Here is a 22,493-nt window from a genome sequence, read left to right as displayed (position 1 = left end):
GAGACAGGGTTTCACCGTGTTGCCCAGGCTGGTCTTGAACTCTAGGGCTCAAGCGATCTACCCACCTCAGCCTCCCAAAGTGCTTGGATTATAGCCACGAGCCGCGGCGCCCAGCTGTTCAATATCACCTTGAATGTCAGAGGCTTTCCTCAAGGTCTAGTGCTCCCTCACAGTTTATTTTTCATTATTATTTATTTATTTATAGAGATGGGGTCTCGCTATGTTGCCCAGGCTGCTCTCTGGTGATCCTCCCGCCTTAGCCTCCCAAAGTGCTGGGTTACAGGCATGCTGGGTTTACAGGGAGGTCCCTGGCTCTCCCTCATGTTTTATAAAGTCATTAAAGATGCAGGTGGGCAGGGCTGCATTGGCGGGTTTCAGTTTGGAGCGACTAGGTGGGTAGCAGAATACTTGTCAGAATATGGGGGGGGGGTCATCTTTAGAAAATTGCTTGTTTTTGATATAAGGGCAGATGCCCAACCACCTGGGGATCTTAGCAAGCCAGTGGTGGAGGGGCCTGGAAACTGACTTTCGCATTTCTCACCAGCTGTGTGAGTTTGGGTGAGCCACGCACTCTTCCCCAGCCTCTGCTTTCTCAGTTGTAAGAAGGAGATAATTCTAGTAGTGCTGACAGCTGACCCTGCTCCCTCTGGTCTCTGCAGCGGGAATCACACTGATCAGGGGCAGCCACGGGGCTCCTGATGTTCACCAGACATCTGACCACCACCAACGTTAAGCGGGAAATCCACCAGGACCCAAGGGACCCCTGGGCACCCCAGACCTGGTGTAGGCTTTTATGCAATGCGATTTCTTCTTTTTGAGGCCTCATTCTTTGCTGCACAAATACCTCCTGGACTTCCCAGTGCGGCCTCAAGGACAGACCAAGTGTTTGCTCTTCCCCAGTAATTGCAATTTACCTCATTTGCATGCAGCTTTTTCATTCTAATTCCCTGAACCAAGGCTGACTGCGTTGCCAGGGCAACTGAGAGCCAGGCTGTCCCCCTCCCTCCCTGGCTGTCTGGGAGACCAGGCGTCCCTCGGCCCCCGCAGAGGGCAAACGATCTGCCGTTACCTCTGCTCATTTCGTCTGTTTCTCCTTGGGGTCTTGGTGATCTTTGCAACCCCCAGACTCACTCGGTTTCTCCCGGTCGACTCGGGATCCTGCCTCCCTCCTCTGACACGATGAACGCCATTCTTACCGATTCTGCCCCTCTCGGCTGGGCCGCCTCTGGGGTTCTCGTAATGCTGAAAGAGATGACGTGTGCACCTCTCTGAATCCCCGGTTGTGGTTACAGCAGTCACCTGTCTGGCTTTCCACTTGGCCCCCATGGAGGCCTCGGGTCCTGAGACGCGCGTGTTGGCTGGCCCGTTCTGTGGACTGCACCGCCCTCTGGTGGTGGTGCAGCTCACCTACCCCACCGCCTCTCCGCAGCATCCCGCACCAGTCCCTGGGGACCGCAAGCGTGCGCTCACACGTCACCCACCTTGCCTCTTCTCTTGAAAACATTTTTATTTAATTTAAATACTTAATTTATGTTTGAGACAGAGTCTTGCCTTGTTGCCCAGGCTGGAGCACAATAGCGCGATCTCAGCTCACTGCAACCTCCGCCTCCCGAGTTCAAGCAACTCTCCTGCCTTAGCCTCCCAAGTAGCTGGGATTATTACAGTTGTCTGCCACCACGCCCGGCTAATTTTTTTTGTATTTTTAGTGGACATGGGGGTTTCACCATGTTGGCCAGGCTGGTCTCGAACTCCTGACCTCAGGTGATCCACCCGCCGTGGCCTCCCAGAGTGCCGGGATTTCAGGTGTGAGACATTACACCTGGCCCTGGCTTGCATTTTCAAAGCCCCTACCAGTGCCAACCTGGGGACTGTTGCCTGGTTTTTCTAATTCACATAATAACCTGCTAAGCAGGCATCGTTAGTTCCACTTTATCCACCAGGAAATAGAGAGTCGAAGTGACCTGTCCAAACTCACGTGGCTATCAAGCCTGAACTCAGGTTTATCTCTTTCCTGCTTTGATAGATTACCGGCTTGGAGCCATTTCCAGAGGACACAGGCTGCCTCTCTCCAAAAAGATGTTGTGAATTTTATTCAATGGGCCTCTAACAGCCATACTAGCATCGCAAAAGAAACAGAGAAAAGGCGGGCACAGTGGCTCCCGCCTGTAATCCCAGCACTTTGGGAGACCCAAACTGGTAGATCACGAGGTCAGGAGTTCAAGACCAGCCTGACCAACACAGTGAAACCCCGTTTATACTAAAAATACAAAAAATTAGCCGGGCGTGGTGGCACGTGCCTGTAGTCCCAGCTACTCAGGAGGCTGAGGCAGGAGAATCGCTTGAACCCAGGAGGCGGAGGTTGCAGTGAGCACACATCAAGCCATTGCATTCCAGCCTGAGTGACAGAGCAAGACTCCATCTCAAACAAAAAGGAAAAGAGAGAGAGAGAGAGGACTCTTTGAAGGATGCCAAAAAGACCATCGTGGGGTGTGCCGAGAGCAGAGCCCAGACACCATGGCTGTAAAACAGCACCAGTGGCCGGCCGCGGTGGCTCCCGCCTGTAATCCCAGCACTTTGCGAGACCGAGGCAGGCAGATCACTGAAGGTCAGGAGTTCCAGACCAGCCTGGCCAAGATGGTGAAAGCCTGTCTCTACTGAAACTGCAAATACGAAATTTAGCCAGGTGTGGTGGCAGACACCCATAATCCCAGCTACTTGGGAGGCCGAGACAGGAAAATCAATTGAACCTGGGAGGCGGAGGTTTCAGTGAGCTGAGGTCGTGCCCCTGCATGCCACCCTGGGCAACAGAGTGAGACTCTGTCTCAAAACAAAACAAAACAAAAACCGCACCGGAGTGAAGGATGCCACTGTGGGAGTCGTGTTATTTGTATTTATTTTTGCTAAGTGTGTAATTCCTGCCATAAACTGTAATTACTGCCACAAAATGATCGCCACAGATCTGTTTTGCTGAAGCAAGTCAGTTTACCTCCTCATCCTCCTCGAGTGGCTCCCAGGGCACTCAGAGGTCCGATCTGGCAGGGCGGCAAAGGGACAGTCACCCACCGAGGCAGTGTTCCCACCACGTGCATCAGGAACTGCCAGGGTTTCTGGAAATATTTTACAGACTCGATCATCTGCCTCTCGGCAGAACCTGCAGTGATTTGTTATATCCCATTTCATTAGAGGTTTGGGGGTTGGTTTGTTTTATGCGGTCCCAGGGAAGGGCTTCTGGGGTGACACCCACCCAGCATAAGCAAAGGCCAGTGCCACCTCCTTGCATTGAAATGCACATGGCCCATGCGTTGCAGATAAGTGAGCCGAAGCAGGGGAGCTCACAGCAGTGGAAAAACACAGGCAGACGTGGCCTTGACCTGCTCCTGTCAGCAAGCCTGGGGCTATAGAGAGGGTATGGGGTTTTACAGCTTTATGTTTCAAAATCTTAAGTAGCTGCTTTCAGTGCCATTAGTGATTGTGCACATCTTCAGTTTCCTTTGGTTTTTCTCCTGTTTATGCCTCCACCCTAAGTCAAGAGGCCCGAACTTCACCCAGGCCTGGGTCAGGGTCCAGAACCCTCTGAGTGCAGCAAGGCCTGGGCCTCCCTTTGCTTATTTATTGAATAGAAATTAAAAAACAAAAAACGGGCTGGGCACAATGGGTCGCGACTATAATCCTAGCACTTTGAGAGGCCAAGGCAGGTGGATCACCTGAGGTCAAAAGTTCGAGACCAGCCTGGCCAACGTGGCGGAAACTCTGTCTCTACTAAAACTACAGAAATTAGCTGGGTGTGGTGGCACATGCCTGTAATCCCAGCTACTCAGGAGGCTGAGGCAGGCTAATTGATTGAACCTGGGAGGTGGAGTTTGTAGTGAGCCAAGATCGTGCCACTATGCTCCAGCCTGGGAGACAGAGCAAGACTCCATCTCAAATAAATAAAATAAAATAAAATAAAAAGAATTCTTACTCTGAGAGGAGTCAAAACCAGTTGTGAAGACAGGACTTCACCCAAACACCACAGGACAGAATTTGGCCAAAGCCCTCTGACCTAACAGGGTTTTGTCCTGGGCTTCTTGAAAACTAGACACATTGATCCCGCCACTCCGGCAACCTCTAGACTTCATCACCTGCTGGCTGCGCCCTCCCTCCCTCGTCTCACTGTCGAGCAAGGTGGGTGTGTCACGGAAGGGGCATTTCTCACATGCGTGTTCCCTCCTGGAGCCTGGTAACCTTTGCCAAAGATGACTCGAGTAAACATGTTATGAAGCGGAGCCACCAGCCGCCCTGCAGTGACACAGCCGGGACAGTCATGCCAGGCCTCCAACTCTGCTCACCTGCGCAGCTCCCAGAAACTTCCCCGGCTTGTCTCCGCTGGAATCCGAATGGAAGGGAGCAATGGCTGGCTTAGCCCCTCCCAGAGGAGAAAGAGAAAACTGAAAAGACGGGGGCCTGGGGCAGGACCCCAATCCACACGGACAAGGAAGTACTCAGTGCCAGGTGCCCACTTGGCCAGGAACAAGACAGATGTGTCTGTGCCTTCATAAAGGAGACAACACACATTGCAAAAATAAGATAGGGCAGGGCACAGTGGCTCATGTCTGTAATCCCAGCACGCTGGGAGGCCAAGGCGGGAGGATCACCTGAGGTCAGGAGTTCAAGACCAGCCCGGCCAACATGGGGAATCCCCGTCTCTACTAAAAATACAAAAATTTAGCTGGGCGTGGTGGTGGGTGCCTGTAATCCCAGCTACTTGGGAGGCTGAGGGAGGAGAATCACTTGAACCCAAGAAGTTGTGGTGAGCCAAGATCGCACCATTGCACTCCAGCCTGGACGACAAGCACAAAACTCCATCGCAAAAAAAATAAAAAGACCTTTGGTCTCCTGCCTAGCCAGTGGAGCTGACAGCACTTGCTTCAGAGGATGGGCTCTGGGTGGAGTGAGAAAAGGTGTGGGATGTGCCCACTGTGGTGCCAGGCACAGGACAGGCTCTCATTAAAGGGCAGCTGCAGTCCTCGTCCCAGACGCCCACCCCTGCTCTCGACATGTGGCCCCAGCATCGACGATGAACGGGGCAGAGCTGCCCCTGCCTCTCCCTCTGTGCTTCTCAGCTTGCTTGGAACCTGGAGGAGGAAAGAGGGAATTATCATATTAGAACCCTTTTGGACATTCACACCAGGAAAACAGCCAGGGGCTGTGTGGCCTCTCGCTTCTGCTCCTCACTGTGGGGAGGGACGGAGCAGAGACACTGGAAGGAAAGGCATTTTAAGGGCATGCGTACATGCTTTACCAATGACGGCATGTGCTTGTTTGGACAGCTCGGATCCTAACACTGGAATGACACATGGAAGACGGCAGGGCCCCCAAGGGTGACACGCAAATTGCCGAAGCATTTCACATTTTTGGAATCCAGGAGATGATGGCATACCATCTTTAAATTGCTGAAAGAGAAAAGCCAAACAAACTGGTCAACCTTTTGAGGAGATATTCTTCAGAAAAGAAGCATAAACAAAAATGTCTCCAAACAAAAGCCAAGAAAATTCATCACCAGCAGCTCCGCCTCCAGGACAGCTCAGATCAGTTCTTTGGGCTGAAGGAAAGGGACCCCCAGTGGAAGCACCAAACTGCAGGAAGAAATGAAAAACACAGAAAAGGGGAAATATTCGGTAAATAAGCAAAAATGTTAGCATTTCAGGAGAAAATGCTAAAATGCTGAAACACTTACCGATGGTGCCAGGGCGGGAGAGGAACAATGGAACCACGGGACATTGAACAGAACAGACCCTATGCTGGGCCTAAAGCAAGTCTCAACAGACTTCAAAGCGCTGAACTCACGCAAGAGTGTGTTCTCTGACCACAGTGCCATTAAACAAGAAATTAATAACAGAAGGATAATTGGAGAATCCGCAAGGGTTTGGAAATTAAACAACGTACGTCTCAATAACCCGTGGGTCAGAGAAGAAATCACAATGGAAATTAAAAAATACTTTTAACTGAGTGATAATGAAAATAAACATAGAAACTTGTGAGGAGTGACTAAAAAAGTGCTTACGTGGAGATTTTTGGCTTTAAATGCAGGTATTAGAAAATAAGAAGGTTGAAAATCAATGATCTAAGCTTCTGTCTTATAAAACTAAAAAAAAAAAAAACCAAAAAACAAAACACTAAAAACCCAGTAAATTAAGCCTAAAGAAAGTGGAAGGAAGAACACCATCAAGACAGGAGTAGAAATTAATGAACTAACTGGGTGCAGTAGTGAAAATAAAGCCAAGGCAGGTATTTGGAAAGATTTCTGAAATGGACAGGATCAGGTGCAGCAGCTCACACCTGTAATCCCAACATGTCGAGAGGCCAAGGGAGGAGGATTGCTTGAGCCAAAGGGTTTGACACCGGCCTGGACAACATAATGAGACTCTATCTATTAAAACAAAAAATTAGCTGGGCATGGTGGTGGGCGCCTATAGTCCCAGCTACTTGGGAGGCTGAGACAGGAGAATTGCTTGAACATGGGAGGCAAAGGTTGCAGTGAGCTGAGATCGTGCCATTGCACTCCAGCCTGGGTGACAGTGCAAGACTCCTTCTCAAAAAAAAAAATAAATAAATAAATAAATAAAAATTTAAAGAAACTTCTTTTTTTTCTTGGTGCTAAACCAGATTAAATAAACTTTTTTTTTTTTTTTTTTTTTTTTTTTTTTTTTTTTAAAGACGGGGTTTCACCATGTTGCTCAGGCTGGTCTTGAACTCCTAACCTCAGGTAATCCGCCCACCTTGGCCTCCAAAGTGCTTGGATTACAGGTGTGAGCCACCATGCCCGGCCCAAGAAACTTCTTTAATGGATAAAGAGTATATATTTTCTAAAACCCTACTGTTGACGTCAATGCCACTATGGAGCACTTCCTTCTTGTCAGCCATGTCATCACCTTGGCTCAACCTGGTACTGGTGGTCCTGGTCAGTAAAATAAGGCAAAAAAAAGAAAAAGGCATGAAGACTGGAAAGGTAAAAGGTAGAACTGATTTTGTTTTCCAATGATATTACTGTATAAATAGGAAATTTTAAAAATCTGCAAACTATTAGAATTAATAAATTAGGTAAGGCCACCAGATAAAATGTCAACATACAAAACTAAGTTTATTTCTTTTTTTTTTTTTTTTTTGAGACGGAGTTTCGCTCTTGTTACCAGGCTGGAGTGCAATGGCGCGATCTCGGCTCACCGCAACCTCCGCCTCCCGGGTTCAGGCAATTCTCCTGCCTCAGCCTCCTGAGTCGCTGGGATTACAGGCACGTGCCACCATGCCCAGCTAATATTTTGTGTTTTTAGTAGAGACGGGGTTTCACCATGTTGACCAGGATGGTCTCGATCTCTTGACCTCGTGATCCACCCGCCTCGGCCTCCCAAAGTGCTGGGATTACAGGCTTGAGCCACCGCGCCCGGCCTAGTTTATTTCTATATACTATCAACACGCAACTACAAAACAAAATTAAAGACAATTTACAATGACATGAAAATATAAACAGCTTGGAATAAATCCTTTGAAAGATATGTGAGACTGCCACTAAAAATCACAAAACATTTCTAAGAGCAATTAAGAAGAACTAGATAAGGCCAGGAGCAGTGACTCATACCCATAAACCTAGCGCTTTAGGAGGCCGAGGTGGGAGGGTCACTTGAGGCCAGGAGTTTGAGACCAGCCTGGGCAACACAGAGAAACTCCAAATCTATGAAAAATTTAAAAACTAGCCAAGCATTGTGGCACATGACTTAGTCACAGCTACTCAGGAGGCTAAGATGGGATGATTGACCAAGCTCAGGAGTTTGAAGTTACAGCGAGCTGTGATCACACCACTGCATTCCATCCTGGGCAACAGAGTGAGACTGTCTCAAAAAAAAAAAAAAAAAAAAAAAAAAAGCCAGGCACAGTGGTTCACACCTGTAATCCCAGCATTTTGGGAGGCTAAGGCAGGTGGATCACAAGGTCAGGAGTTTGAGACCAGCCTGGCCAATATGGTGAAATCCTGTCTCTACTAAAAATACAAAAATTAGCCAGGCGTGGTGGCGCATACCTATAGTCCCAGCTACTCAGGAGGCTGAGCAGAAGAATCACTTGACCCCGGGAGGCAGAGGTTGCAGTGAGCCAAGATCATGTCACTGCACTCCAGCCTGGGTGACAGAGCAAGATTCGATCATCAGAAAGAGAGAAAGAGAGAAAGAGTAAGGAAGGATGGAAGGAGAGAAAGAGAGAGAGAGAGAAAAGAAAGAAGGAAAGAGAAAGAAAGAGAAAGAAAGGAAGGAAGAAAGACAGACAGACAGACAGACAAGACCTAGATAAATGGAGAGATATCCCACATTTATGGATTGGAAGTCTCAATCTACTAAACTGATCTATAGCTTCCTTACAAGTAAGTTAAACTTTAAAATAGAGAATTAAAGAATAAGAGAGCTGAACATACTGACACACTGATTCTTTGAAGAGAAACGGGGTTCACTGCAACAGTCGTGAGAAGGAGACAGTGACCACCGTCCCTTCGAGGAGCCCCTCTTCATTAACGGAGGAAGTGCAGAGTCGGTCCGGACGGGCAGGATGGTGTCTGGAGTTTTGTTACCAAAGCGAACAGGACTGTATTTTTCACCGTATGCGGAAGGGGAGGAGGATGGCGGCAGGTGCCTGAGCCACCGAGCCCTTACTGGGTCTCAGGCCCCACGCTAGGCACTTCACCAGTGCTGCCACCGCATCCGTCTCAGAGGCTCAGCAGCTCGCTTGTCAGTAGCAGAACGGGCTCCAGTTCAGGCCATGCTGGCTCCACGGTCCAAGTCCTACCCACCACTCTGCTCCGGCCAGAAATGTGCATCACTATTGCTAGAGCCATTTGCCAGGGAAACGGTGTCTCTGCCTGCGTCAGGCTGGCCACGATCACCTCCCACTCAGAAAGCAGCCCACACTGCCGGGCGCGGTGGCTCAAGCCTGTAATCCCAGCACTTTGGGAGGCCGAGGCGGGTGGATCACGAGGTCGAGAGATGGAGACCATCCTGGTCAACATGGTGAAACCCTGTCTCTACTAAAAAATACTAAAAATTGCCGGGCGCGGTGGCTCAAGCCTGTAATCCCAGCACTTTGGGAGGCCGAGGCGGGTGGATCACGAGGTCAAGAGATGGAGACCATCCTGGTCAACATGGTGAAACCCTGTCTCTACTAAAAAATACTAAAAATTGCCGGGCGCAGTGGCTCAAGCCTGTAATCCCAGCACTTTGGGAGGCCGAGGCGGGTGGATCACGAGGTCAAGAGATGGAGACCATCCTGGTCAACATGGTGAAACCCTGTCTCTACTAAAAAATACTAAAAATTGCCGGGCGCGGTGGCTCAAGCCTGTAATCCCAGCACTTTGGGAGGCCGAGGCGGGTGGATCACGAGGTCGAGAGATCGAGACCATCCCGGTCAACATGGTGAAACCCCGTCTCTACTAAAAGTGCAAAAAATTAGCTGGGTATGGTGGCACGTGCCTGTAATCCCAGCTACTCAGGAGGCTGAGGCAGGAGAATTGCCTGACCCCAGGAGGCGGAGGTTGCGGTGAGCCGAGATCGCGCCATTGCACTCCAGCCTGGGTAACAAGAGCGAAACTCCGTCTCAAAAATAAATAAATAAATACATAAATAAGAAAGCAGCCCACAGACCCACCAAGTCACACACCAGCCAACAGGCGGGCCTGGCCTCTGTCCACCTCTGTCTACAACTGTGCAGTTTCTGGCTCTGAGGGCCCCTGAGTCCAGGGAAAACTACAGCCAGTGCCATGGGGTCCTGGCTAGATGACCTCCCACTGTGCCCCGTCTGTCACCAGCCACAGCTACACAGCAGACGGATGCAGCATCACGCGGCAGCCGCCCTTCCCGCCTTCCCGGGAGAAGGAGTGCATGTCTTCTCCTTCCTCCATGCCCCTGTGTTCAAATGGCAGGTCCCTCCGCAGCGGCTGACAAGCATAACTGTGGCTGATGATATAGCATGAGTCATAATGGGGAAGCGGTGTGCATCTCCAGAGGCCAAAGAGAAAATAAAACGGCGATGACAGTCGCTGCTACGTTTACGGTATTTCTTTCCTCCGAGGCCTGCGGGCTCTGCGGCGGGGGCTGAGGATCACGAGGGGTTGGTAGCAGCAGGCCGCATCCTGCCGTTGCACCAATGATCTCAGCGCCTGCTCCGGGATGGGGGTTTGCGCGCTCATCAAATTCAGCGGGCTTGTGCCAGCTGCGGCTGGTAGCCAGGCAGCATTTGCACTCTGGGCGCCTCCTGGGAGAAGCCTGGAGCGCAATTCACTTCAATGGGAGGGGAGACTGATGAGAGCCTGGACGCTGGGACAGGAGCCCCCCACTGAGAAGAAGAAATTGCAGAAATCGGCCTTAAAAAGAAATTAGCTGGGTGTGGTGGTGCACGCCTTGTAGTCCCAGCTACTTCGGAGGCTAAGGTGGGAGGATCGCTTGAGCCTGGGGTGGTCGGAGGTTCCAGTGAGCCGAGATCATGCCACTCTGGGCAACAGAGCAAGAGCCTGTCTCAAAAAAAAGAAAATGAAAAAGAGGCCAGGTGCAGTGGCTCACGCCTATAACCCCAGAACTTGGGAGGCCAAGGCAAGGGCATCACCTGAGGTCAGGAGTTCAAGACCAGCCTGGTCAACATGGCAAAACCTCGTCTCTACTAAAAATACAAAAACTAGCTGGGCACAGTGGCAGGCACCTGTAATCCCAGGTACTCGGGAGGCCGAGGCAGGAGAATCACTTGAGCCCGGGAGGTGGAGCTTGCAGTGAGCCGAGACCGTGCTCCAGCCTGGGCTGGAGTATAGTCAAATAGTATATATTCAATTGGGTATTAAATTTAGATGTGACGGTTAAAAAAAAAGAAACAAAAAATAAATAAATTTAGATTTGAGCTTCCCGGCAGCCAGAGTAAAAAGGGATACTTTGATTGTTAGGATGCTAAAAGCACAGGTTGGTTTGATTAAAGTTAGTCAAGTTAAATTGGATCCTGCCTTTAGAATTCATTTCTCTTACGAAATCAAAGCGAGTATTGTCTTAAACACGCTGTGGTGCATTCAGAGAAAACTAAGAAAATACAAATGATGAAAACAAAACTTAGTTCAGCAAATGTGTAATAGACAATGAAAGAAACTCACTTTTACTGGGGCCTGGAGACCCCGGGCCATTCTTCACATTACCCTGCAGGCAGGTCTCGTAAGGGCTGCCACTGCATCTCACGCCTCACGGTATCACTGGGTCCAGCTCTGCACCTGGGTTATGGGAGACATGCCAAAACATTTGTATTTTTTTAGGAGAAGGAGAGTGCGGTGACGTTTATGGAGAGCTCAGCCCCTCGGCTCACTGCAACCCCTGCCTTCCGGGTTCAAGCGATTCTCCTGCCTCAGCCTCCTGAGTAGCTGGGATTACAGGCACGTGCCACCATGCCCGGCTATTTTTTGTACTTTTAGTAGAGAGTTCTCATTCATTCTCAGTAAATGTCACCTCCCCCTCCTTTCACCAGCCCCAGACAACACCGCCGGGTCGAGACCATTACTGCCATTTTGCAGAGGACAAACGTGAGCCTCAGAAACTCAGGGACTCCCCCAGAGTAGGACACGGCCAAGCTGTTTCTCACCCTCCAGCCTCCTACTCTTTCCACTACAAGCAGAAAGAAGAGCCTGCCTTTGGTTTCAGGTGACTGAGAAAGGAAGAGAAGAGCTGGGACAGATATTTGCTGAGCTCCTGTTCCGGGCCAGGCACTGTGCCCAGGTTTTAAGTCCTCATCTTGCTTCATACTCCCAAAACGCCTACAAGGTAGTAATTATTAGACCCATTTTTCAGATGAGAAAACCGATACAGGTGAAAACAGCTCTTTGGGAGGATCTTGAAAGAGTTGGTGAAACGTCCTAGGCATTGGGTTTGGTCTCGCCAGGAGCGAGTGAGGAAATGGCGCCTTTTCCCAGGGAGTCGACACCAGAGCTGCTCCGCCTGGAATCCTGGGAACAGCCTCCCCGGCGAAGCTGATTCAGTGTGTTCATGCCAAGCCCTTCCTAGGTCTTGTGTCTCTGCCTGGTGGCTTGGCTATTGTTGTGCTGTTGTTTTTATTTTATGCATATGGTTATTTATTTATGTATTTATTTTTTAAAGATGGGGTTTCGCCACGATGGCCAGGCTGGTCTTGAACTCCTGACCTCGGGAGATCCACCTACCTCAGCCTCCCGAAGTGCTAGGATTACAGGCGTGAGCCACCGCGCCCGGCCCGGCATATGATTTTTTAAAATTTTATTTCATGCATCCAGGGATTTGCATATAATACATTTTCAATAGAGATTCACCAAGTCGAACTGAATGTTGTTTGCAAGGAGGGAAGATGGGTTCCACCATCGAGAGCTGAAGCCAGAGCTTTCCTCTTCTTTCTGCTTATAAGGGAAAGAGCACACAGGAGGCCGGAGGGTGAGAAACAGCTCGGCCGTGTCCTACTCTGGGGGAGTCGCTGAGTTTCTGACGCTCACTTTTGTCCTCTGCAAAATGGTAGTAATGGGCTCGACCTGGCAGTGCGGTCTGGTGCTGGGGAGCGCCAGGTTGCAGCTGTGTCTCTAACGGAGGTCACCCTCCTCCAGTTGGAAGTGACCTTTCTTTTCTTTCTTTTTTTCTTTTTTTTTTTGAGATGGAGTCTCGCTCTGTCGCCCAGGCTGTTGTGCAGTGGCGCCATCTCGGCTCTCTGCAACCTCTGTCTCCTGGGTTCAAGAGATTCTCCTGTCTCAGCCTCCCGAGTCACTGGCATTACAGGCATGTGCCACCGAGCTCGGCTAATTTTGGTATTTTTAGTAGAGACGAGGTTTCGCCATGTTGGCCAGGCTGGTCTCAAACTCAGAAACTCCAGTGGTCCACCCGCCTTGGCCTTTCAAAGTGCTGGGATTAAAGACATGAGCCAGAAATGGCCTTTCTTTTTCGCGTGTATTAGAAACAGACCGCGCTTCTACCTCTGAGCTCTGTGCCCTGTCTCCTTTCACTCCTACCGCTATTCCTGCAATGCCTCTCACGGAACACCCAAGGTACCCATTCTCCAGGGCTTAGCCCACCAAGCTGGGCCTGACATCCAGCTGCAAGGATCACCCAAAGCTCTCAGTGCCCTGCTGAGCTGGCACTGGTCTCACTGTCGTATGACAAACAGGAAAGCTGGCAGGGAAGCCACAGGCCGACCTAGTCAGCGTTCTCGTGTTACCCTAAGTTAGTCGTCGCTGCCAAGTGTCTGTGGCACAGAAAGAAAAAAATAAACCCCGTCTGAACCCCGTGGAACTGAAGAAGGCTGGAATGTGGAGAATGCCCAGTCCTCCTAAATCCCAGTTGGAATAATTATGCTGGAATAGATTTCTTCTAGTTCACCCAAAACACAAACGCCCTCAATAGTAAGTCACCATCAGCCCAGGCCAGAGCAGACTCTCCTCCACCGAATGCCATTAGCTTTCGGTCCCGGGATGCCAAAGGCTTTCTCTGCTGGGATCTGGGCTTGGGGGTTGAGGTGCTCAAGTTTGCAGGGCGATGCTTCTGGAAGGGTTTTATTGGTTTCTAATAGCAAAGACTCAGAGGAAGCAATTTCAGCTGGGGGTCTCTCTAATCTGGAGAGACAGTGGAGAAATGGTTTCTTGTATGCAAAGCCACTCTTCACACTGGGGCAGGCTCTGCTCCCTAGAGCAAGAATGAAGCACCTGCTGTGTAACACAGGAAAGGCTATTCAAGAGAGTGCTTTCTGAGGAATCTGAAGATTTCTTCCTGGGTCTATCTGACTCAGCGTGGAAGAAATACAGAAGAGGTCGCTGCTTCTTAGGAATTGATCGGGAGCACTGCCTATGCCACAGACTAACTTGGATAACTCATTCCTAAACGGGCGGGCACTGGGGGACAAGGTGGCCAGGGCGTGGGACCCCGGGAGATACAGTCTCATGTGACAGTAAAATGTCAGGTTGAAAGTGGTTGGCTCGTGTCGCTGTCACATTTGGCTCTGCTAACTGTGTAGATTTCCCATGTAGGATGTTAGAACGTCACTGCTGCCCCACCAAGGACTTCAGGAGGGGATTTCGATGGCCATTTCTGCTGTGACATTTCCGTAGCTTCTGGGTCCCACCCTCCAGGCAACCCCTTCTTCCTCAGCCTAGTTCTGTGACCTTGTGCCCCCTGCCACTCCCCCATTCTCAGCTCCAAAAGGGGCACCACCTCTTCCCCCTCCCAGGGCCCCCTCCGCACCTCCCACCCCTGTCTGTCCCACTTCTTAACATTCTTCTCAAAGCCAGCCCGGCTGGGGCCGACTTAGGCCCGTGTAGGGCTGTGTGGGGCTCCACACTTCCCTGCAGCTTTGGCTTCTGCACCACATGCGAAGGTGGTCCCAGGATTACAGGCGAAGGCTTGTGAGCTGTCCATCAGCAGAAACCATGTGTTCGTCCTCAAAACTTCTGCAGAGAGAGCGAGAAGTAAGAGGGAGGGAGATGGAAGGTAATGGGCGGTGGGCATGAGTAGCTCTTTCACACCCCCAGCCAACAACCCTGGGCCAGCCACTGCCCTCCACCCCTCCAGGACCCACGGATGTGCCTGCCCAGACCGTGGGCAGCAGAGTGGGGAGGGGCCTTGGGAACCTGCCCTGGCGGAGGAGGCGGCAGTGGTCAAGAACGCTGGTGGGGTGTGTGTATGTATGTTGGGAGCGGGGGGATGTTAAAAAGTCAAGTCTGGCTTTGGGGACCATTCTCCTGGACCCCAGTACTCTGTCCAGCGGTACCAGGGCCCAAGACAGCCCTTTGAGCGGTGGCCTGGCTCCCTGACGGCCATGCGCCCCCCAGGGTTGGGGCTGTGGTCGTTCTCCAGCATCGTGACCAAGCCCAAGGCTCAGGGAACCAGCCAGGCCACAGGCACTTTGGACCTCTGAGCCAGTGCATGGCTTTATGGTCCAAGGAGGGTGGTGTAGGGAAAAGGGAAGGGACACTCGCTTTCCAGAAATGTCATAGGAAACCAACAGGGGGAATGGCTGAAACCCCAAACGAAAGCCCTGACTCTTTCCAGCCTCGAGGCTAGGGTGCATCTTCACTTCAATCACCCTGGCAGAGCCTCAGCTCCAAGGAACAGCCTCCGACTTGACCCAGCGGAGCGAACAAGCCGCAAGGACCACCAGGCTCCGGGTACGGAGCTGTGCCTGCAGTCAGATGCGCACCAAAATCCTGGTGCATGCTGCTGGGCTCCGCCGCGCCGGGATCTGGCACAGAGGGAGCCTGGTGCCCTTCCAGGAGAGTGGGAGTCGGACGCCTCCTCCACCAACACCTTCTCTGGGTGAATTACCGGTGCACAATTAATTATGCAATTATCCAGGCTGGGTGAATTACCCGTGCACAATTAATTATGCAATTATCCAGGCTGGGTGAATTACCTGTGCACAATTAATTATGCAATTATCCAGGTTGGGTTGAGAAGAGCAACATCAAATTGTCAAGATAGGCTGCGGGATGAGAGCGTTTCCACAATGCAGAGTAGAAAACAAGCAATTCTTCTGCTTCAGCCTCCTGAGTAGCTGGGATTACAGACCTGCACCACCATGCCTGGTAATTTTCATAGTTTTAGTAGAGACGGGGTTTCACCATCTTCGCCAGGATGGTCTCGATCTCTTGACCTCAGGGTATGGTCTCCGTCCTGCAAGACTGTTCCCACTTCAGATGCCAGTTGCATGGATCAGGTGCTCAGGTTACCTACACGTCCATCTGACTTGGCTACACATCAGAGGTCCACAGAACCCCCTCCTCAGGTTTGGTAATTGGCTAAAATGGTTCACAGAACTCAGGGAAGCACTTCAGTTAGGTGTATAGGTTTACCGTAAAGGACATTATGGATGATACAGATGAACAGGCAGACGAAATGGCACACAGCAGGGCGAGCTCTGGGAGGGCCCCGAGCACAGGAGCTTCTGTGCCCATGGAGTTTGGGATTGCCACCGTCCCAGCATGCTAGGTGTCCACCAGCCCAGAAGCCCTCTGGGTCCTGTAGTTGAGGCTACATCACACAGGTGTGATGGATTATCAGCTCAATCTCCAGCCCCGCCCTCCCTTTCCTGGAGGGTAGGGGTGGGGCCGAAAGCTCCAGGCTCCTAGCTGCGTCTTTCTGGTGCTCAGCCCCCAACCCCACTCAAGAGCTACGAGCGTCACCTCATTAGAACAAAAGACATTCCTATCACCCAGGAGATTCCAAGGGATTAGGAGCTCTGTGTCAGGAACCGGAAAAGAGACTAAATAGAAGCGTATATTTTTTATTATGTCACATAGCCACACCGTGAGGTTGGTGCGGGAGCCCTGGAAGGCAGCCTTGAAGGATCTGAGATCAAGAGGGCCTCCATCCTGCCGGAGTTTTGGAAAAGTGATCTGGCAGCCTACAGGAACACTGGATAGACTGGGGAGGGCAGAAGGGAACTGACTCACCAGAGGGAGGGCGTGAACTGAGTGAATGAATGAGTGAACAAATGAATGAACAAGATGGGACAGAAGGAATGAGACAAGATGGTTTCAGATAGTATCGGGGGTATAACGTCTTACAAACCAGATCAAGGAGGTAGGATCAACGGTGCTTTCCTCTAAAGAAGCAAATATCCAGCTGGATGTGGTGGCTCATGCCTATAATCCCAGCACTTTGGGAGGCTGAGGCCCATGGATCATTTGAGGTCAGGAGTTCGAGACCAGCCTAACATGGTGAAACCCCAACTCTACTAAAAATACAAAAATTAGCCGGGCATGGTGGCTGGTGCCTATAATCCCAGCTACACGGGAGTGGTGGGAGAGAATAGCTTGAACCCCCAGGAGGCAGAGGTTGCAGTGAGCTGAGATCACACCACTGTACTCCAGCCTGAGCAACAGAGTGAGACTCCATCGCAAAAAAAAAAAAAGCAAGCAAATTTCCATGAGGAAGTAGGCCATGGAGTCATGGAGTTCAGGGCAGGCAAGGGACGGGATTTAGGGTAGTGCATCCGCTGGGTCCCACCGGGAAGACACATGTGTTTATCTCCTGCAGCACTGAAAACCACCCAGAAGACAGCTCAGTGGACCCCAGCAGTGGATTCTACACGTCTGCAGAAAAGGAGCGGAAAACAAGCCGGAGTTACAGCTGTCTGCAGAGAGACTACATCCAGGAGGTCTGATGACTCAAAGTAATCACTGCAGTCTGACTTCTACCACTGACACCCTTCCCATGCATAATTTAAATGTGTAATTATAATACCATTGCTTAGTTAATGGACACCGATTCGTGCAGGAGCTGCCACAAACAGTAATAAACCAGCGGTGTTAGAAATGGATCACTTATCAGTGCGTGCCCAAGCCTCCTAATGCCTCATGATGTTTAATAATTAAATGGTGACACCTTGAACTTGCAGCGGACACCATGAATCACAGTGGAATTCTCCAAATGGAATGCAGCCACACCTCAGCTTCTGTGCTGCATGCTGCCACTGAGGACACTTAATGCCACTGAAGAAGTCTAATAGAGGTGGGTAATTTCCCTGTGCCCTGCATCTCCCTTCTGGCAAGTCCCCAGGGAGCAGTGGCCACAGATGAACTGCTGCTCTCTTCGAGACCGAGATCAGGCCAGACGCGTTGGCTCACACCTGTAATCCCAGCACTTTGGGAGCCCAGGGCAGGTGGATCCTCTGAGGTCAGGAACTCGAGACCAACCTGGCCAACATGGCAAAACCCCGTCTCTACTAAAAAAATACAAAAAAAATTAGCTGGGCGTGGTGGTGCCCACCTGCAACCCCAGCTAATCAGGAGGCTGAGGCACGAGAATTTCTTGAAGCCAGGAGGCAGAGGTTGCAGTGAGCTGAGATCAAGTTACTGCACTCCAGCCTGGGTGAAAAAGCAAGACTCCATATCAAAACAAAACAAAACACAGTTCAGGTGACTGGGCATGGTGGCTCATACATGTGAGGCTGAGGCAGGAGGATCACTTGAAGCCAGGATTTAGGACCAGCCTGGGAAACATAGCAAGACCCTGTCTCTACACAAAATATAGACAGATAGATAGATAGATAGATAGATAGATAGATAGATAGATAGAGTAATAATCACAGATCTACTATCTTGAGGGAGAAAAGACATTCACACAGAGAATCGTTGATGCATACTAGACCACACAGAGAGAACCAGGTGGCAGCCTAAGTTCTGGAGTGACAGGAGGGCAGGGTCATTTCAGGAGATGAGGTCAGCATCCTCATGGGAGAAGATGGCCCTGAGCTGGGCATGGCAGAGGGGCTGAGGAGGAAGTGTGTGTGTGTGTGTGTGTGTGTGCGTGTGTGCGCGCGAGAGAATGTGCGTGTGTGTTGGGGATGGTTACCGAAGCCTTCCTGGCACATAGTAGGTCTTTCTCCCACAACAAGTAATGTGATTATTGGGAGTAATGGTGGCTGTCGTTGTGCTCCTCACAGGCCGTATTTCAAAAGCTCTATGGTGGCTCTGTGTCTTCTCTGAGACTTCAGAAGTCCTTCAAGAGTGAGTTCCGTGTCCAGGATGAAGATGACGGCCTCTTGGCACCCATCTCTTTGACACGCATGTGGGGAAATGTGAATGGAAATGAGGAACTGTCACTGGCACTCAGACGTTGTCCACGTAGACAGAGGACAGCTAGGGTAGGGACAGCTATGCAAACTGTCTTGAACATGGAGCTGAACTGGCCTGGGGTGACGGCCCAGCTGAAGTCCAGGCAGTGGCCTCAGCCACGAGCTGCCCAAAGACGAGCAAACGTGTCCTCCGGAAGCTGGTGGCCCTGACCAAGGCAGCGAAGAGCACCGCTGCTGAAGCCAAGTCACACGGAAGTGCCTCCAGCTGTCCTTTCACACATTCTTCTGAGGTTTCACTGCTTGTCCACACGAGACTCCGATAAAATGTGGCGTCTTACTGAATCGACTGTCCTGTGGGTGTGTTGTAATGACAGTACTATTTGTGGGGGCCTCCTATGCAGCAGTTCTTGCACTGTTTTATGTAATCACCCCCTTTCACCTTACAGTACCTCCTGGGAAGTACCTGACCTCATTTGCATTTTGTTGTAGAGAAAACCAAAGCTCTGAGACATTAAGCAATGTGCCCAAAGCCACACAGCTAGGAAGTGGCTGGATTTGAACGCAAGCCTACAAAACACACATTATTTGTATTTATTATATCATCATATTGTCATTTCTTCAAAATGCAACTCAATCTCATAAAACATCAGTGGCAGAACTAGGTGGAAGGTGCCCTGGTACTCACGGTAAGATTCTTCCAACTCTGCTGTATATTTGAAATTTTTCATTCTAAAGTATTAGGGAAAAAATCCAACTTGATTCCCAGGTTTTTTTTCACCTAGACAAACTTGAAAAATTTGGAAAAGCTGGCTTACCTCCCTGAGTTCTAGTTGGCTGGGTGGGCCTGGCACCCCCGCCCCCCACTCAATGCCCACCTACAGGTTAAAGTGGGTCCTGCTAGGACCCTGGGTGGCCCAGGCGCTTCTGACACACGCCACAGACTTCCTCTACACAGTAGAATAGATTTCCTTTAGGAATAAAAAACCAGGGAGCTTTCTGGTAGAATACCACCCTACGAGACCTTCTGGAATCTTCCCTCCAAGTTTCTTCTACCAGGTCAGCAAGGATTCAACTTGGCATCTCTGTGTGTTTGCTGTCTCCTGCTGCTTACAAACCGCTTTGCCTTTAGCAATTCCCTTCAGTTATCTTGTTCTAAGGCTACAATTAAGAAGGAATCGCTGTTGTGGGAGAACTCAGAGGCACCTCCAGCTCCCATTAGCTGGGTCCCTCAGTGCTGCCGATGCTAGGCTCTGACAGTAATTACTTTGCAAGTATAATGAGATACTTACGGGTCCATCAGGTGCCCAACCCACAGCATGATATGAAACATGAAGAGTTAGACTGGCGGGTAATTTACCACAAGTGTCTATCAAGTCTCTCCAGGATGATTAAGAAAAAGAGCCGGGCGCGGTGGCTCAAGCCTGTAATCCCAGCACTTTGGGAGGCCGAGGCGGGTGGATCACGAGGTCAAGAGATCGAGACCATCCTGGTCAACATGGTGAAACCCCGTCTCTACTAAAAATATAAAAAAATTAGCTGGGCATGGTGGTGCATGCCTGTAATCCCAGCTACTCAGGAGGCTGAGGCAGGAGAATTGCCTGAACCCAGGAGGCGGAGGTTGCGGTGAGCCGAGATCGCGCCATTACACTCCAGCCTGGGTAACAAGAGCGAAACTCCGCCTCAAAAAAAAAAGAAAAAAGAAAAGAAAAAAAGAAAATAAAAGAAAAAGAAACGCTGGGTTGAAAAGATGCCAAGCTTCCAGAGCGCATTTACGTGGCTGGATTGCCAGAGGCAACCATGATCATCATCACCGTCGTCGCTGCTTTTAAAGGTCAATGAAAACAAGACCTCACACATGAATGCAGCACGTTGCAATGCACAAAGCCGTCTTGCATTCATGCTCTCCAGCGCTCCCAAATGCCATCTGGAACTGTCCCCTTTGCAGACGCAGACACTGAAGCTCGGAGGATGGCAGTGACTCGCCCTGCCAGCCCTGCAGAGAGAGGTCTGGCCATGCCTCCCTGACTGAACCAGACAGGGTCAGGACTTCCTCTCTTGCCCTGGGCTCCTCAACCTGGCGCCCTCACCACCTACCTGTGGGCCCCTCCTGCCACCTTCTGCTCCGGAGGGACACCCCTTCATAGGCGGGGCTCTGATTGGACAGTTCAGATCATGTGCTTATTCAAGAGCCAGTCAGCAGCAGGACACTTGGCTCTGCTCCCCGCGCCCCCACCACACCCAGTGGCCGCTGCCCTCTTTTTTTTTTTTATTTTGAGACAGAGTCTCACTCTAGTGCCCAGGCTGGTGTGGATCTCAGCTTAATGCAAGCTCTGCCTCCTGGGTTCAAGAGAGTCTCCTGCCTCAGCCTCACGAGGAGCTGGGATTACAGGCGCCCGTTAACACACCAGGCTAATTTTTGTATTTTTAGTAGAGACGGGGTTTCACCATCCTGGCCAGGCTGGTCTTGAACTCCTGACCTCATGATCTACCCACTTTGGCCTCCCAAAGTGCTGGGATTACAGGTGTGAGCCACCACGCCCGGCCTGCCCTAACTTCTGTTAGGAGCATGGGAAGATCCTTTCCCAAAACAGCCTGCACCTCCGTCTTCCCACCCGACGCTAAGGAAGAAGGGTCCCAAAAACCTTTGCTGAGCCCAGAATGGCCTGGCTCTGGCAGATTTGCCCCCAAGACTGCAAGTGGGCAGCAGTGCCTCCCCCATGTGTCCCTTTCTGTTTCCTGCCCCTCGCCCTGAGGCTTCCTTCCATTCTTGCATGCAGCCCCCTGCCCTGCTTCCCTGCCAGGACCCTACTTCACTAATTCCCTGGCATGAAGAGCTGTGTGGATGTTCCCTGCACCTGTCTGGTCTCAGGATGTGGCTCCTAGGACCATCCAGCCCCACATCCGGCCTCTTCTTTCTCACCAGCTCCAGCGGGCAACGCTCCAGCAGGCCTTGTACCTGGCTGGCCCAGACTTGGCTTTGACGGACCAGTGACCCAAATAAGTGACCTTGGAAAGGTTTTCCCAAAGGTGGCAGAGACCAAGTTCTTGAGAGCTGGAGTGGAAGTGGCTTGAGTGTGGGGCTGAGATCTCAGCCAGTGCTAGGGTCCAGGCTGCAGAATGAGGCATGGGATGAGAGCTTCTGAACCATGAACGGGGTCCATACCTAAGGAGATGGGAAGGATTTGGAGGAGAGGCACGTGTGGAAACAGAGCCTGGATGCTGAGTCCCTGGCGGCCCAACTGGGCCCTGGGGCACTGGGAGCTCCCAGCCCCGCCACTGATGCCAATTGGGGTGTTGGTCCCCCAATAAATTCAATCTGTCTATGTCTATGGCTGACATAAGAGTTTAGGGAGGGCTTAAATTCAGATAAATGGAATTTCAATTCCCTCTTTGTCTCTCAAATGTATGAATTTTGGCAGCTGAGTTCCTCTCTCTGAGCCCAGTGAGCCCATCTCAAGATTTTGTGCCATACCCACCTCACGGGGCCACCAGGAGGAATGAGTGAAGTACTACCTATGACACACCTGGCCCAGGCCTGTGTCTAGCAGGGACTCATGGCTGCTGAAGGGTCACTACCTCCCTCTAGAGATGGCTAGAGAGATTCACATGCCACAAGGGATGCTACTGGAAGCAAGTCACAGAAGCCAGAGCCCTGGGGCGAGCTTGGCAGGACTAGTCATGGCACATGGGACAAATCTGAGCCACACTTCTCAGAGGGTGGGCATGGAGTTGAAACCAACGTGTGTAGGAAGCTGTTCCAATACACAAGCTAGGCCCCACCCCAGAACCTGGCGGGGCAGGAGGAGTGTTGAGACATCCTTGGGCGGGGGGAGGCAGGGGGAAGCGGGGCAGATCTCCAGTCCCTTAGGTGGAACTCCTGAGCTGGCAGAGAGCCCTGTTCTTGAATGACTCTCATGCACAGACCA

At 51.0% G+C, this 22,493-nt stretch overlaps 1 long non-coding RNA gene across 1 annotated transcript; it reads left to right on the top strand.

Moving 5' to 3' along the window:
• The first annotated feature begins 17,254 nt into the window (after positions 1-17,254).
• Positions 17,255-18,925, top strand: LOC104652134 (uncharacterized). The gene is made up of 3 exons (XR_745483.3): positions 17,255-17,501; positions 18,436-18,610; positions 18,794-18,925. It is a non-coding gene; the product is annotated as an uncharacterized LOC104652134 (long non-coding RNA).
• The last annotated feature ends 3,568 nt before the right edge of the window (positions 18,926-22,493 follow it).

The sequence above is a fragment of the Saimiri boliviensis genome, chromosome 21, assembly GCF_048565385.1.
Source record: "Saimiri boliviensis isolate mSaiBol1 chromosome 21, mSaiBol1.pri, whole genome shotgun sequence".
Lineage (NCBI taxonomy): Eukaryota > Metazoa > Chordata > Mammalia > Primates > Cebidae > Saimiri > Saimiri boliviensis.
This window is presented reverse-complemented; position numbering and strand designations above follow the sequence as displayed.